Source organism: Pinus tabuliformis, chromosome 2_1 (assembly GCF_031772625.1).
Source record: "Pinus tabuliformis cultivar Carrire ecotype Pingquan chromosome 2_1, CPIR1, whole genome shotgun sequence".
NCBI classification, from domain to species: domain Eukaryota; kingdom Viridiplantae; phylum Streptophyta; class Pinopsida; order Pinales; family Pinaceae; genus Pinus; species Pinus tabuliformis.
This window is the reverse complement of record NC_142299.1, coordinates 893,002,153-893,017,222: the sequence shown is the minus strand read 5'-3', so window position 1 is coordinate 893,017,222 and position 15,070 is coordinate 893,002,153.

Genomic DNA, 15,070 nt, shown 5'->3' with positions numbered 1-15,070 from the left:
TTCTTTTCTTTCCCAACTCTGAGAAATCTGACTCTCTTCTGTTTTCCATAAATGCAATTCTCACAGAAATCCAAATCAACATTCTTCAAACCCGGCAACAAATTCCTTGAGTGAAGAATCTTCATCACCTTTTCACTCATGTGTCCGAGCCTATGATGCCATAATGTTGCATCTACTCCTTTCGAAGTTAAAGCATTAACAGAGTTAGAAATACCATTGCATAAATACAATGTACCAACCTTTTTGCCTTTTGCTATTACCAGGGCTCCTTTGGTGACCTTCCAAGCTTTATCTGTGAAAGTTGTCACACAACCTTCACTGCCTAGTTGCCCTGTTGAAATCAGATTTTTCTTTAGATCTGGAACATGCCTTACCTCCTTCAATAGTCATTGGTTTCCATTCTGTTGTTTTACAAGAACCTTAACCATTCCAACAATTTTACAGGGTTTATCATCACCCAAATGAACTTGTCCAAAATCTCCTTGAACATAGTCATGAAAGTATTTCTTATCAGGTGTGGCATGGAATGAAGCCCCTGAATCTACCACCCAAGAATCAGTAATATTTTTGAAAGAAAGAATCAAAGCATATTGTAACACCTCACCTATCACATTTTCTTCATGATTGTTTTCTTGTTGTGCATCTCCTTCTTTTCCCTTCCGAGATCTACAGTCTTTCTTTAGGTGTCCTTTCTTTCCACATTTCCAGCACACTATCCCCGATCTGAACTTGGATCTGCCTTTCCTTGATTTACTGCGATATCCTGAGCTCTTTCCTCTTTCCATTTTTCTTCCTCTAGACTCTGCACTCAAAGCATTTCCCAACATCTCACCGGAGCTTTTCCGTCGCATTTCCTCGCTAAGGATAGCACCGAAAACATCATCAAAATTTAAAGTACTAGATCCAAAAACGGAGTTACTAATGGCCATTACCAAACAATTCCAACTTTCGGGTAATGAGCACAAGAATAACAGAGCTCTAACTTCATCATCAAAGTTTACCCCTACAGAACTTAACTGACTTGTAACTGTATTAAAATCATTATAAATGGTTTGCAACAGATCCACCTTCCGACATATTCATATTAAATAACCGTTTCATAAGAAATACCTTGTTTGAGGTCGAGGGTTTTTCATATAGTTTCGACAACGTCTGCATCAAACCCTCTATCGTGGTTTCCTTCGAAATGTTGAAGGCAACTGATGTAGCAAGGCACAACCGTATTGTTCCGAGTGCCTTTCTATCGAGAAGGTTCCATTCTTCGTCTTTCATACCCATCGACATCTTTGTTTTTCCGCCCAATGGTAGGTATAGATCTTTCTGATACAGATAATATTCCATCTGCATCTTCCACAGCGAGAAGTTTTGGCTGTTAAATTTCTCGACCCTAAACTTACCATCTTTCGCCATTGCTCCCACTCGAACCAGGAACCCTTCTTTCCTGCGAGTTTATCAGCCAAATAGACCTTCGGCTCTGATACCAGTTGTTAGAAAATTATATATTACGGAGCAATGGAACACATAAAATATTGTAGAAATATAAACACAGAGAACGCATAAAACAAGAGAGACACAGATATACATGGTTCACCCAGTTTGGGCTACGTCCACTCCGAACAGCCAGTCCTTCCTTTCTATTATCCAGCAAAATGAAGGGACATAACTTACAGCAAATCCGCTGTAATATCCTATGTTTATTCTCACAGTTTCACACCTCAGTTTCTCGCTCACAGAATACACATCTATATCTCAGCGTCTAATACAATGCCCTCATACAAAGAGAGGGGTTGCCTTCTAGGGCAAAAAACCCTAAACTAAACATAAGTTCTACCGTCAGATCATCTACCTAATGAATGGCCCAGATTGACTAGAAATTACTATACTTTTACATGGCAATTTTACATTTGTTTTTAGCTTCGGGGGTGCTGCCCCCGAGCCCTCGCCAGGGGACCGCTAGCCCCCGGACCCCCCAGCTGGGGGGATCGGCCCTCGTGGACCCCCACGGGGGGGACAAGTCCCCCCCGCACCCCCCCGCATGGAGGGGTGTACAAACTTCCTGGGGAATACATTCGGCTGAAACAAAGACCTCTGAACAATCATTCTCCACACACAACATGTTTCTACTTGTTTGTCTAGATTTACCTTTGCCTCTACAGTTGCATGCATCTCTGGAATTCTTTTGAATGCAACACATATTTTCCTTTCGATGTATAGCTCTACTTATTTCATCGAATATTTTATAAAATGTGAGTGATTATAGAATAATAATATATATTAGTAATAATATTATAAAATATCTTAGTATGTATTGAAAATAAATGTTATACTAATAATTAATATGAAAAATAATTAAATTTTGATATTAATATTAATATAATATGCTACTAAATATCAAAAGTATATAGTAATAGAAATAGTATAATATTTATAATTTATTAGGTTATTATTATTAATATTAATAAAAAAGTTTGTCTTGAAAACATTATTTATAAATATTTTTAGTAATAAATTAAGAAAGTTTGAGGGTAGTTAAATTGGTAATTATCATGATCTGAAGTATTGTGTAAAATAAGAGATTCAAGGTTTAAATTCTCGAGAATAACATAGTCTATGAAGAGGACGACTCGTGTAGGCCCCAGAGCTATAGAAGATGGAATTGACCCAGTGTCACATTAGTACGAGCTCGACCCAATTTTAGATTCCTATAATAATAATAATGTACTAAAAATGAATTATCTGTGAATAATAATAAGCATTATTAATATTACCTTTTCGTATAATATAATATAGTACTAAGGTTATCAGACAATAATTATATTAATTATTAGTATCAAGTCTTATAGTGAGAATTCTTATTATAATAATAATAATAGTAGGAGTAGTAATAATAATAATAATAATAATTATTATTATTATTATTATTATTATTTTAGCATGCACATTTTCACAGTTAATAATATGATAATGCATATTTTTGGAATAATGTGTGATATCATTAATGAGATCACAGTGTTCCAAAAAATACCATTATCATGGTAATAATAATATAAAATTCAAGCTATAGAAAAGGAAAAATAGTCATAACATTGAAGCAAATAGAGAAATTAATAACAAAAACAACCAAAAGAATGAAAACAACCTAAAGTTGAAGGAACGGTTAGTAAGATACATATGTCGATGTTCACACATGAATTAAATGTTCATTAAGCTTCCATCCTTCATATTTGTTGAGGTTATTTGAATGTTTCTCAAACTCATTTTCTTCCCTAAGTTTCCTATGATGACAGTCATCAATTCTAGCTAAGATACTAGAAATTTTGATACGTGTGTGGTGCTTTTTTTTTTTTGGAGTCAACTACTAGGTAAAGGAAAGAGAGCTATTATTCTTGATGTTAGTGAAGTGCTTATGAATCTCGATATTTTTTTAATAAACTATTTCACCAACATATGGTTTACCAGATGAGCAAAGAATCAAGTAGACACATTTCTAACTAGTAGAGTCTATGAGATATTTAATAGATTTGAGAGAGTTTCAATGGAGTTAATAGGTTTGAAGATGGTCATAATTTTCTTCTTTCTCAAGATGCAAGAAAGTTTGTTTGTAGTTACTTTAATGAAGGGGAGATATACTTGGTGATTTGATTGGTCTTATCCTTTCTTTTCTTTTGGACCCTTATTAGCATTAAGAAAGGCCATGATGATTTGGTAATTCTTGTAGTCATTGTTCTTAAAAACCTTAATAAGATGAGACTTATTTTCTTTCCAACTGTCTATATTAGAAATTCTTAAAACTTTGTTAACTAATGTATTTCACAAATTCAAAAGTACTCTATAATTAAATTCACAACAATATTTTTCTTAATCATATAGAGTTTAACCTATTCCCTTGTTACTTAAAGAAAATAGAAAAAAACAATTCCAATTGAAAAGATTAAATTGAAAATCCTTTTCTCTTAACACAAATTTTGATTAATAGCCAATTAACTCGAAAATCAAGAATATTGATATTTTCAAAGAATCCCAAAGCCTAAGCTTTCATCCTCATTTCAAACCAAAATCCTCCGTATATAGAATATGATATCAAGTGGCGTGTCCATAGTTATTAGATTCCTCTTGTATGAACCTAAGATAAGTACCCAAAATAAAAGCTACGACGTATATACTGAATGCCCCTAGTTGCACAAAGGGAAATATTTAAATAATTTTCCTAATCTTATGGAATTTTACCTACTCCCATATTACCTAAAATATCCCACAATACTCCAAACAAAATGCTCAAATTCAAAATCACTTTCTCTCTTCACACAAACATTGAAATAAAGCAGGTTAACACCAAAATTAGGTGTGCTTGAATTTGTCAAATGCTCCCAAAACCTAAGCTTTTGACTTCATTTAGAAATCAAATGCCTCAAAAAATAGAATATCGTATAGAATTACAATTTGTGGTGATTAAAGTCATTATGTAAACATAAATGAATTGTACCAACTTGAGTTTGGAATATCAAAACTACTTTCAATCGTAATATGGGTAGATAAGAATATATAAGAACATAGAAATAAATATTTGATTATTATAAGTAATAATATTAACCTCTTTAAATTAGGAAATTACATGAATAAGGTAACAAAATATTTAAATGGTAAAGGGTAGGTGCAAGTTAATGATGGTTTCTTATAATGTATTAGTTGCAATGAAAATTTGGAAAAATAGCAATATGTTAATTTTGTTGGATTATTAGAGGTACTTATACAATGGATTTGAAAATGGTGTAGAAAGATGAAATACAGGAAAATTAGTTAGCTTTATTTTCTATTTATAGAAATTGTGTCTAATTATGTAAATTTGTGTTTTCCTAATAATAGTATATTACTTTTCATGCAAAATGTAATGCAGTTATTTTTGTTTGTGTAACAATTGAATAGTTAAATTACATAATTTTCCTACAAAAGTTTGTACAATTGTAGACAATAGATTGTCTTTATGCAAATTAATTATATCCTTAAAGTTATTAGGTCTTACATTAATTTAACTTAAAAGGGTATTAATATTATCAAACAATATATTTTTTTAGATTGTAGCTCTCAATATCCTCTGGTGCACCATATAATTAATTTTTCAAATGGTTAAGACAAACAAAATTATAGTGGAAAAATGAAAGGAAAGAGGAATGCATTTTAATATTTTGACATATGTCAAGAGAAAAATATATTAAAAATAGTAAATAATATCAATATGTGTCTGCGTACATACATACACATATATATGCAATGTTCATAGTTGAATCTATATGTCTTTGTAGTTTCATAAGAAACAAATTTGTCTGTTGTATAGAAAATCGACATAAAATATATATTTTTATACACAATGTCTTAACAAAATTTTGATGTTTTGATGTATTTGCAGCCCTAACCATTGGATTTGTGATCCTGAAACTATATTTGAATCAACCAAATCATCATGCACATATGATTCCCACCAAAAGAATGTAAATTCAAAAAAATGCATGCACATTCCTAGCACTAAAAACATGCATGTGTTTCTAGCAACAAGAATATGCATGCATTCCTAGCACAAGGAAGATGTGTACATTACTAGCAACAATAACATGGTTCAAAAATAATATGTGAACATTCCTAGTAGAACATGTGCATGTTCCTAGTTGCAAGAATGTGCATGCATTTCTAGCACTAGGAATGCAAGTGCATGCACAGTACTTGTGCTAAAAAATGAATATATTTTAAGATTTTGACATATGTCAAGAGAAAAATATATTAAAAATCGTAAAAAATATTAATTTTTTTAGAATATATATATTTAGAATCTATACAATTGAATCTATATGTGTCTATAGTTTCATGAACAACAAATTTTTCTAGGTTATAGAAAAATTATTTCAAAAATAGAGATATATATACATTTCCTCAAAAAATGATGTTTCATGTATTTGTATCCCAAACCACCAGATTTGTGACCCTAAAACTATATCTTAAGCAACCAAATCATTACAGAAATAAGCTACTAATCCTAAGAAAATTAAATTAAAAAAACGTGCACGCACATTCCTAGAGCAAAAAACATGCATGCATTGCTAGCATTTGGAATGTGTTTATCTTCCTAGAAATAGGAATGTACACGAATTCCTAGCACTAGGTACACATGTGCACATATATTTCTAGCACTAACTACATGCATGCGTTTTTAGTGCTTGGAATGCACACATGTTTGTAGCACTGGTAATGCACGCACTTTCCTAAAAACAAGAACATGTGTGGATTCATATAAAAATGAATGCACAAGAATTCATAGTGGAAAGAATGTGTGAAAATTATTAATAGTAGGAACTCACATGCTAGGAACACATGTGCATTCCCCACGATAGTGTGCGTGTTCCTAGAACTAGGAAGGTGTCCATGTTCATGCCATCAATAACTTTAACATATGGGAAATGGTTGAGGTGACATTGGAGGGAAGGGGTAGAAGGAGGGATAGAGGGGTAAAGGGAGGGGGAGAGAGAGAGAGAGAGTTGGGGATAGGGAAGAAATAATACATGTGTAAGTGGAAAAGAGGAGGGAAGAGAGAGATCAAGTGATAGTTGAAAATGAGATAAATAACGAAAGAGGGTGGGGAAGGGAGAGAAGGTAGCGTTGTGGAAATACATGGGGAAAGATAGAGGTAGAGTTAGAAGGGGGATGTTGCAAAGGAAGGATAGTGGAAGGGATGGATAGAGGAAAAGAGGAAGGGATAGGAAGGATAGAGATAAAAGGAGTGTGTGTGTGTGAGAGTGTGGATGGGAAGAGAGAGAGAGAGGAGTGGGAAGAGAGATGAAGAGTGAGACATAGAGAGATGATGGTGGAAAGAGAACAAGAGAGGGGGGAGGAGTTAGGGAGAGAGATAAAGAGAAGGTTAGAAGGAGGGAGATAGAGATGGAGCTAAAGGGTAGAGACAAAGGAGTATATGGATGGGGGTTTTGTGAAGGATGGAGGGATAGTGAAATAGAGGAATGAGGAGGTAGGAATGGATACAGAGAGAAAGAGAGAGGGGGGTTGATAGGGGGGAGAGATAAGGTGAGAGGGAGCATAACAACCCTCGTGAAAATTCCATGTAAAAATATATATATGGCCATGGTGATGGGACACATATTCCAAGCTGAATAGTGGGGGAAACATGCTAGCGGTTGTTGATTCAGTTTATTATGGCCAAGAAAATTGGCAAAGGCAATCACAAAGGCCTTAGAAAGCCATGAGGAATTAATTGGCATTTTATTTATGAAAATAAAGGAAATTAGGGGAAAACGAAGGTGAAACGTCACATGTTGCATGTGAGGAGGAAAATGAAGAAAATATAGGCCTCATTATTAAAAATCCTTTTGAGGATCAAGTGGAAAGATCTTGGCTCAACCTTGGTCAATGTCATTTTCGAGGTATCCCATTATTCTCTCTCTCTCTCATATTCTTAGAGACTTAGATTTTTCTTGGAGAACTCTTGGAGGGTGTAGCATACTTGTATTCTTGAAGAAAGAAGGCAAAATAAGCGTAGGAAAGCACAAGAAGGCATTAGGATCAACAACTACATCTAATTTGTTTGTAGGTATCGAGACGCATGTATGATTGCTTCACTATTTTTGGCATGCATGGCATATGCATGTGGATTCTTAGTCATGATTTTCATTGGCGTGGAGGATTGCTTGGATTGACACTAGATTCCCTAACATTTCCATTTCCTAGATAGCCATGGAGATTGTGGGTTTATTTCATTTTTTATTTTGGCTAGTTCTCATGTTTCCTTTAGATTGGTTTGATTTATTAGCTCTTAGAGCCTTGGTTGGACAAATGCTCTGGAAGCCCTATAATGGCTTGGATTGAGTTACTAGTCCTGTAGCCTTGGTTGAACAAACTCTTTGGAAGCCCCATAAAAATTTGGGTTGAGTTACTAGTCCTGGAGTCCCTAGTTGGAAAAATGCTCTGGAAGGCTACAAAAAGTTACGGGTTGAGTTACTCATCCTGGAGGCTTGGTTGGACAAACACTTGAAGAAAGTGTAACTAGGTTTGGTCTTCATAAAGGTAATTTTGATATTTCTATTTATTCAAGAAAAGAGAAAATATTTTTATTATTTGTCAATAGTTTCTTGCTCATTGAAGTAGGTCAAGCACATGTTTAAGTGCTTCTAGGAAGTCAAAGTGTCAATGTATTTAGGTAAGACCCTTAGAGGGCATGTTAAACTATGTATAATATTGTATAGGGTTAAAGGGATAACTCGAAGACAAGTGAAAGTCCTCTTCATGTAGCAACGTCATCCAAAAGAAAGCTAAACGATGAAAATGATGAAGAAACAGTCAAGTCAGCCTAAAGACATCATGTCAGCCTAATGTTGGCCTAAAGGAGGGAAAATCCTCTATATATAGAGGATGTCCACTCCCCCTCAACGACTCCATCAATCTCTGAAATCATCAAAGGAAAGTAGCCAAGAAAGGGAGGGAAAAACCTAGTCTAAAGGGTCTCTAAAACAAGAGAAGGAAGGAGGAACAAGGCTGAAGTGAAGAGGATTATTTCTAGGGCTAGAAATAGTCACATGTGCGAATAAGAGGAGAGTAAGTCTATGGCATAAAAATAAATAAATAGAAGCCCATGAAATATCATGGTTTAGGTGAGAAATCAAGTATACAAGGACTCCAAATCATAGAAAAGGATCCTATCTCTCTAGTGAAGGAAAAAGACCCTAATTCTATAGGGTTCTTACCATACGTGGGAAAACTAGGGCTCTTGTTCAGTGACATCAATCTTACAGACCTATATTAAGAATAATCTCATTGGATCAAGAGATGAATGTATCCTTATGTGAAAGAACATCTTGAAGAAAGGAAGAAGAATGTCCCATCAAGAATATAACATAACCAAGTTATATCTCTAGACAAAGAAACGAAGAAAAAGGACGAAGTGATATGGAGAAAAGTGACAGAAGAAGGAAGTCTATGTGCCAAGGAACATAATGAAGAAAAGGGGAAGGACTTGACTTGTGCTTGGAGGAGATCCTAGTCAAGGGTCTAGGGTTTTGCATTAGTAGATAAGAATCTTCAATTAAAGAAACTTACTAAAGGGTTTTCCTCTCTATGAGAAAGAGTTTTTGGCCCTGGAAAAGAGCCAACATTTTTGTTCTTGTATTTTTTATTTTGATACCAATTTGATGAAATACACACTATAATAATGAGAATAATATCATGCTAAGATAGTTGTAAGAGTGCATCACAAATTTTTATCAAGAAATGAATAATCCTAACAAATGCTAGTGTCGTTCATTCTTCAAGATAGTATCAGAGGTAAGGTGACACATCAAGGAAAGGTCATCTCAAGAAAACTCATTAAGGAAGAACATCTACTAATGTTGAAGCATCTAGCCAAGAAGTCCCTATCACATCAAGGACAAGAAGGTATGTCATCTATATTTCATCAAGAAGGATTGCAAAGCAAGAAGAAGATCCTTACACAAAGGCACCTACAAGAAGAGAATATGAAAGAAGGACCTACACAAGCTACAAGTCATCAAGAAAATATCACCATAAAGCAAGTTCACTTGGAGAAAGCAACTTGAAGAAAATCAAGATCTAATGGAGGAAAGCCATCAAGTCTTCAAGGAGAAAGCTTCAAAGTCTTCTAGATCTCAAAATCAGTCAAGTATATGTCCCCTTCTGAATATACATCAATTTCTTTTTGCAAGGAAATAAATAAATTGGTAGGTATCAATAACTTTCTTGATGGAAGAAGAGGATTGATTTACTTCTCAAGGAGGATGAACTCCTATAACACATCAAAGGGAATGTTACTATTCTTGCTAAGGAAAAAACTCAAGCCTTATCCAAGTACAATAAGGATGAGACAAGAGCTCAAAGGATTCTAATATAATCCATCAAAGACTCTCTCATTCCTTATGTCTCCAAACATGAAACATCAAAAGAAATCTATGATAAACTAGTAGAGCTATTTTCAGTATGCACAACTGGAGAAGTGATATCTCTACGAAATAAATTGTACAAAATGAAGATATCAAAGGAAGGAATAGATCCCTACTTCATGAAGATCTCTAAGATGAGGGATCAACTTCTAGAATCTAGAAGCATGATGTACATTGAGTTCAAAATACTCATGTAGAATGATTGTTTATAATGGAACAAAATGCATTGTTAGAAATATCTTCTAGAATATAGGATCATGGTAGATATATCTCAAGATATTAATGTAGAAGGAGCATACCTAGAATAGGACCTCATCCACAATGAAAGAAAATTGATCATGAATAAGAATCTTACAAGACCTCCATCATCAAAAGGAAAGAAGTATTTGTAGGGTAAGGGTATTCCAGATCCTATGATGGAATCTTCAAAAGAAAATTCATAAACAAAAGAAAATGTCTCATTGGGAATCCCATTCATGGGCTTCAAGAAAAATATGATATGGAGGCAAGCTAAAAAGAATCAAGAAGGTCAGCACCAATGACAACCAAATGAAGCTAAGATGATCAAAGGAGAATGATGATGAGGTATGTATGAATCAAAGTTTAGTAATGTTATCAGTTGTATATTATTGAATCATGGGAATAGTAATATGACATGATCAAGTAGGAAAGAATCTCTTTCACCAATGACATGCTCAAAGGAATGTACTAGAATGCAATGAAGGTAAACAAAATAAATACTCACATAAGGAGTATAAGATTGCTGACTAAGAAGAAAGTGAACAAGGAATGATGACTAGTCCTAGAAGCGAGCAGTGAACAAGTGCTCTCACAAGGAGCATAAGGTGGTTGATTAATCTATCCAAGAATAAGCAAGTAATGATAGAGATCAAGCATGTGAAGAACACTCTAATCATCAAAAATCACTATATGACAAGATACTTTGAAGATATCTCTTGAAAGAAGGCATGGCAACTCTGACAAAGGAAGAGAAATATTAAAGGACCCTTGACACCTGTGAAGGCCTTGGAGATATGAAAGGTGTAGATAACTGATTCTAGTCTACGAATATGTCAGGATGAAGAATCCATCTAGCAAAATTACCATTTAATGTTGAAGTAATGTTAGGATGAAGTCATGAAGGGCTACTAGATCAAAGCATGGGAACAAACAAGTACAAAGAAGAATCCATGTGAAGAGTAGTCTGAAGCATAAACAAGATGATAAGAAATAACCAGATGAGAAGAGAACCTGGTATATGACAAGAAGGACACTTTCCACGAAGGAAGAAATGACATGACAATTAAGGAAGGAAAGTGATCAATGGATGGTTCCCTACCAAGAAGAAGTTCAAGAAAGGACTTCATGACATAAAAGGAAGGAGATCAAGTAGTTGGAGGACCCATGAAGAAGAAGTTGTTGATGAATGGACAAGTCCCTACCTAAGAGGGAGTTATAAAAAGTTCCCAATTACAAAGGAACTTTGACAAGCACCTTGTAAGAGGATACTTGGGCCTATCTTTCTTAATTGAGATGAAGGGATAGAAAAAACATTCTTGTCTTCACTTGGGAAGAAATAATTGGAGGATTGGGTAATCATCTTGCATCTGATAATCATTGAGGATGGGGAGGGCATCCAAAGCAAGAGTAGGAAAGAGGACCGATATCCTTTGAGTGTTGGGAACCCAAGACAAGAATAGTCCTATAAGGTCATACTCAGTGAACACCCCGGAGGGTATGTACCTTGACAGACAATGATTAAGATGTTGATAAGTCAATGGTCTTGCCAACATTCTATTATGATCTATTAAGAGATAGAGTTTTCAGTCAAGGCATTGTTGTGGAAACAATGTTGGTTAATATGATGCTATAACAGATGGATTGCAAATCCAATTTCTCTTATGTTAATTCTCCAAGATTGAAACATAGCCAAACACCTTGTAATGATTTATGAATATCTCCCTACTTAAGAGGGATTGTTGAAGAAAGTGTAACTAGGTTCAGTCTTCACAAATGTAATTTTCACATTTGCATTTATTCAAGAAAACAAAAAATTATTTATATTATTTGTCAATGAGTTTCTTGCTCATTGAAGTAGGTCACACACATGTTTAAGTGCTTCTAGGAAGTCAAAGTGTTAATGTATTTAGGTAAGACCCTTAGAGGTCATGATACACTGTATAATATTGTATAAGGTGGAAGGAATACCTCCAATATAAGTGCAAGTCCTCTCCATGAAGAAACATCCTCCAAAAGAAAGCTAAACGATGAAAATGATGAAGAGAAAATCATGTGGGCCTAAAGACATAATGTCAGCCTAAAGGAGGGATAATCCTCTATATATAGAGTTTTTCCACTCCCCCTTAACATCCTCCATCAATCTCTGAAATTAGCAAAGAAAAGTAGTTGAGAAATGGATGGAAAATCCTAGTCTAAAGGGTCTCCAAGACAAGCGAAGAAAGGAGGAAGAAGGCTGAAGTGAAGAGGACTATTTCTAGGGCTAGAAATAGTCACACATGCAAAGAAGAGGAGGGTAAGATTTTGGCATAACAATAGCTAAAGAACAGTCCATGAAATATCATTTTTTGGGTGAGAAATCAAGTCGACAAGGACTCTGAAGCCTAGAGAAGGAGCCTATTTCTCTAGCGAAGGAAAAACATGGAAAAACTAGGGTTGTTGTTCAGTCACATCAAGTTTGCAAACCTATCTCAAGAAGAATCTTGTTGGATCAAGAGAAGTAAGTACCCTTAACTCAAAGAACATCTCGAAGAAAGGAAGAAGAATATCTCATCAAGAAGTGAACATAACCACAGTCTCTCTCTAAACAAATCAACCAAGAAAAAGAATGAAGTGTCGGGAAGAAAATTTCCAAAAGAAGGAAGTCTATGTGTTGGGGAACATAGTGCAGAAAAAAGGAAGGACTTGACTTGTGCTTGGATGAAATCCTAGTCCAAGGTCTAAGGTTTGGAATTAATTAATAAGAAGCTTCAATAAGAGAAACTTACCGAAGGGCTTTCCTTTCTAAGAGAAAGAGGTTTTGGCCCTAGAAGAGAGCCAACATTTGTGTTATTTTCTTTTTTATTTTGATAATAGTTTGATGAAACACACACTATAATAATAAGAAGAAGATCATTCTAAGATAATTGGAAAAGTGCATCACAAACCGTTATCAAGAAGTGATGAATCCTAACAAGCACTACTGCCCTTCATTATACAACACTCTAGATCTCAGCGGCAGCCATGGGTTGAGTTATTAGTCCTGGAAACCGAGTTGGAAAAAAATCTCTAGAGCCCTGTAAGGGCTGGATAGATACCAATCTGATGATGGTTTGGTGATGTCTGACGATGAGGTGGAATCACTATTTGATGGGTTGAAATGGATGGCGTCTGGAAACCCTAGATGGGTTTTAATTGATATGTTCTATGAAATCCCACATTCATGCTTGGAATATGGCACGGGGGTGAATGGATGAATAGAGATTTGGCTTAACCATTCTACTGTTGGGTGGAATGAAGAAGTCCCAACCCAGGTTGGATTTTGTATAATCAATAAGGGCTTATTTCTCCTTGTATTTATATGAGCATTATACTAGATTATATGAAGTTTATATGGCAGTGAGTTCATTGGTATTTTTCTCCCTATTATGTTGGTTATGTATATGTTTTATGGAATCAGATATGTATGACTCTCATCATATTTTTACTTGTAATTGAATGATCAATGTATCTATGGAATAATGGATGGAATGGAATTTAATGTGATAAGTCATCAATGTTATGTTGAAAATATTAGATAAGTATGAGAAACCTATGCTCAAATATGTTATTTAGACATGTAGTTTACATATTCATGATATGTTTGAAGAAATGCATGTCATGGCTAATAGGGGTCTAGTCAATGTCTTAAACAAGTATTTTCTTTAGTACTATCATTTCCATGTTATTTTATTGATCTTAACAAATGGTTCAATTCTGGGTAGTGACCTGGGTTCTGGGCCTGAAAAAGTGGCTCAAATTCCCGGGACACTGGAATATCACTGACTAAATGAGTATCTGGATGTTGGAAGGCAAGCTAGTGAGAGCGAATCTGGGTTTCCAGACGATGTCATGCCTATAGCATGAGAGCGACTAAGGCTTAAGTTGTCCAAAATATCATTGGGACCCAAGGGAAAGTTGTCTAAAGTGTTGGACTAGTTCATGACAGTCCTGAAGCTTATGTTGAATGGTTGTATGGTGTTTTTTCGTTGGTTCCATTTCCTTAATGTGACTTAGGAGGTCGATTCATATCATAGTGGCCTCTTGTCGCACGTTTACCTCAGTTGGCCAGTTGCTTGGGTAGATGTGGGAGGAGAATGTTTCAGAGTGTTATCAGAGCATGGTTCACCCCTCAAACTAGATGGGTTGTGTGTTGATCATGCTTTCATGTCAGTTGCATATGTGCTTCTTATGCTTGTAGTCCATGTGCTTTTTGCATTTGCATGGTGTTCATAATCTTCGTAGTGATGTCGCCATATGAAGGTTGAAGGTGTTGTCGTGGAGTGTGTCTTCATGTGTGTATGGTTGATTATGCATTGTTGTGCATGTCATTTTTCGCATGTTATCAAGCGCACGTGATGTGGTTGTTGTTGTCATGCATGAGGTCATGATTTCTGCAGTTGATATGCTCATGCATTCATGACTGCACTCTTTCTAGAATGATGTGTATATGGTTTTATATTCATTTGTTATATGTTTATATGTAGTTGTTATGCATGTATGATCTTGGTTACAGTTATGCATGAATAGTAGGTCAAACATTCCTTGTGACCTCACGATATGCAATTAGGTCTGCATTATATTATTGGTATGTTATGATGCTAATGTGCTAGCTGAGATAGAGCAGGAGATGTAGATCATCATAATGAGATTGCGACATTAGACTTTGGGGTAAGAGCATATTGTCATATAGGCATTGTATGTTTGGAATGTAGGAATGTAATTTAAGGATTGTTATATACATTAGGTTTATGTACATACATGATAGATGATAGTTGATTAGTATAGTCATAAGCACATGTGTTGGATAGTCAAGAATGATAGTAACATTTGGTTGTATGCATTGCTATTGTTGTTTTATGTTAAAT